Source organism: Arachis ipaensis, chromosome B08 (assembly GCF_000816755.2).
Source record: "Arachis ipaensis cultivar K30076 chromosome B08, Araip1.1, whole genome shotgun sequence".
Taxonomy (NCBI): domain Eukaryota; kingdom Viridiplantae; phylum Streptophyta; class Magnoliopsida; order Fabales; family Fabaceae; genus Arachis; species Arachis ipaensis.
The window spans coordinates 33,827,252-33,830,842 of record NC_029792.2 but is presented as its reverse complement, the minus strand read 5'-3'; the positions used below and the strand labels follow the sequence as shown (position 1 = coordinate 33,830,842).

At 32.4% G+C, this 3,591-nt stretch overlaps 1 long non-coding RNA gene across 1 annotated transcript; it reads right to left on the bottom strand.

Annotated features, from left to right (window-relative positions):
• LOC110265856 lies at positions 651-2,356 on the bottom strand. Its single transcript, XR_002352308.1, has 2 exons — positions 2,194-2,356; positions 651-2,088 (listed from the first exon to the last, which is right to left on the bottom strand). It is a non-coding gene; the product is annotated as an uncharacterized LOC110265856 (long non-coding RNA).

The window sequence follows — 3,591 nt, the reverse complement described above, 5'->3', positions numbered from 1 at the left end:
TATTTATTTTTAAATTAGTCCCCATACTTTTAATTTAAATTAACTTATCCATATCTATTATTATAGAATACTTCACTAGTATTTCTTTTCTAAAACACTACAAGAAAACAGTTCTATTGCCATGCTTTTAAACGTGGCGAAAAGATGAAAAAAACGTGCCGATAGCTTTTTGCCATACTTTTTGAGCTACTGGCACACTTTTGAAAGAGTCAAATTTGCTAGCGTGGCGGTTGCTCTATCGCCACGCTTTTGCAGATTGCCACGCTTAAAAAGTGTGGCTGTATGGGAGAGATATGGCCATGCTTTTAAAGCGTGACGATAGCGAGATACGGCCACGCTTTTAAAAGGTGGCGATAGTGAGAAATACGGCCACACTTTTAAAGCGTGACAATAGCGAGAGATTCAGCCACGCTTTTAAAACGTGGCGATAGAGAGATATGGCTACGCTTTTAAAGCGTGGTGACAGCGAGAGATATGTCTATGCTTTTAAAGCGTGGTGATAGCCTTGTCAAATTAAAAAAAATTTTCTTTTTCTGACTTTACCTTCATCACTACACAATATAAATTTTCAGTTTTTTTTATTATCAAACCTATAAATATAGTATGCAATTTTTATTGCAAGACAAATCAAACAGTAATTAGTGACATAATTTTTGCTATAATTGTTTTATACATTAATACTCAAATACAAAATAAATCTCGAGTTCAAAACTTTGATTTCTTAATAAGCTTCTCAACCTGACCATAAAAGCATAGAAATAATCAAATGGCCAAAATTGAAGACCCTATCTACATCCCTTTTGCTTCTCTTCTCTAACCTTGCAGACGGTCTCCTCTCCATCTTCAAAGTTATATGGTTATGGCCAGCACGAGCGCAAAGGCTTAACCTTCTCTGTTGCTGCCTCTCGTCGGCCTCCATCTCGTCGCCGCGCCGCTCGCTGACCTCTTTGCGTCACCGTGTCGTCTCGTTTCTCGCCCTCAATATTGATGTTTTCACTGCTGCCATTCTGGATGCAATAACTTCAACCAGTTGACCAAAATGCTACTAAAAGAAAATATCAATAATTGTGTCCCTCTGCCAGATAAAACTGAAACAATCAATAAAACAAGTCCATGGATACATATCTTATTAACCTAGAAAAGGACTTCCATCTAATGTGAAAGAGAAGTTTTTTCAACAATTCAGAGGATGTGTAATAAATTACTACTCAACATCCAAACTTATCTTTTAACAAGTCGATTTGAAATGCAAAATAAGACTACTAACTGACATCTCCTCTAATAATTAAAAGATGCACAATTCAGAATCCGAACTAGCAAGAATAAATTCAACTGCATGAGTTTCAGACAGTGATTTTTTTGGTATATGATAGCAACATCAACCCTGGATAAACTACATTACCAACTAAGAAGATCATAATTTTATTTTAGCAGAAGAATTACAATCTAAAAATAAATACACATGTACTATAAAGAATGCATGGAGCTTCTCTCTCAACTCCTCCATTTTAAACTTAAAAATCAAGAATAGTCATGTCATGTCAGGATAATGAATAAATAAACAAATTGCTAATCCAACATAAGGTTTCTGATACACTCAAGAAGAAATTAAAACCTCAAACTACTACAAATATAAGTAACTTTCTTGTACCAATACACTTTAGTTATTTGTGGCTGAAGGCTAAAGATCAATCATGTGTTAACTCAAATCACTATGTTTTCATATCTATAAAACTTGTAATCAAATAAAAAAGTTTACCTCACTATTTATTTATAAGTAAAATTTAAAAAAAATGGAAAGTTCATCCAAAAACATTCATGTCTAATAGACTGTGAAGGATCCCAAGAAACTGGCAATGCATGTTGTCCCCAAACTCTGTTATCATTCCCTTAACCTAAACAGGATAACATGTCTAATAAATACCTTATGAGTAATTTTATACATGTATGTCATACGAAAAATGTGATCTTATTCACATACAAAGTATACCAAAAGTCCAAGAAGTGTTATTCCTTCTTGCCGAACAACATATATAGGATTGCAAAAGAATAGGATCTTGATTCAAGAAGAGAATCAGGATATCTGTTCTGGAACCATCATAATAAGTTCACATTAGAAATTAAACAAAGTAAATGCATGAACACCCAAAACTGAATCATAAACAGATCAAGGTAACAAAGGGGAATCAATACCCAATTAGCATCAACTTCTTATCTTGACTTTACAAAACCTGGGTGATGACATCAAAGATGACTTCATTCATTAAAACCCTAAAAACATGCATAAAAATTAAAAGCTGAGAACCAACAGGGTTCATAAAACTTGCAAACCTAGCTAGAATAAATCAAATAAAAAATAATTAAGTTATTAGTTATTAAAAAGATTTTACAAACTTGCAAGAAAAGATATGATCATGGGTGAAAACATGTAATTGAGTGATCGAACACTCACCAGATGTGTATCCGCTCTAGTCGCTCAAGTGTATAGGGTTGATTCACTCAATTCTCCTCTAATCATGCTTTCTAAGATTTGTTTTTCATCTAACAATCAACAATTATTTCATGTATGCATACAAATATCATGAGGTCTTATCTTTAGGTTGTAATGGGGTTAGGGTCAAGGTAAGATTGTATTTGGTCAAGTGAGCTTGAAATTTGAATCTTTGATTAACCTAATCTCTCACCTAACCTACAACCTATACAATTTTAAAGCTAACCTAACTACCCATTCTTCACTTTTTTGCACACTCATATATTCTCTTTTTGATTCACATCCCATATGGATTGATTTTTTTTATTGAACTTCACTTTGGGGTATTTTGTCCCCTTTTTATTGCTTTTCTTTTTCTATTTTTTTCTTTATATATATATATATTCCTTTCTACATTTTTTCTCTTTTTTTTTCTTTTTGATGAATTATATACAAAGGTACCAACACATATGGTTTAAACATTTAATGCATGAGTATGTACCCAATTCTCAAAATTTTGACAAAAATATAAAAACACCCTTTTATCCCAACTAATGTTCCCAACCTTCCCAAACTTGAATGATAAGCACTCTCACTAGCCTAAACTAATCAAAGATCCAAACAAGGGACATTTATTGTTTTTCACTTTAAGGCTTGTAATGTGCTAAAATTAAGAACAAATGGGTTTAGCATAGGCTCAAAATTGGCTAACAATGAAAGATAAAAGGTAAGGCTATTTGGGTAAGTGAGCTATTTGAACAATGGCCTCAATCATATAAATGCATTCATACACAAAATAATAGACATAAAGAATCAAATAAATCAAAGATTACAATCATAGAAAGAGAATAATGCACACAAGATGAAAATAGTGATTATATGATGTAACCACACAATTAAGGCTCAAAACTCACATGCGTGTGTTCTTAGCTCAAAAATCATGTTCCACAATATATAGTTGAAGCAAGTTCTAATTTTTTTTCAAATCAATTGGGGTGCCCTATAGATAAAATCCGTGGAAAATTTTATTATTTTAGCTAAATTTTTTACTCAAATCAATTGGGATGTTCTATAGATAAATTTCTTGAAAAATTTCATTATTTTGACTAAGCTTATTATGT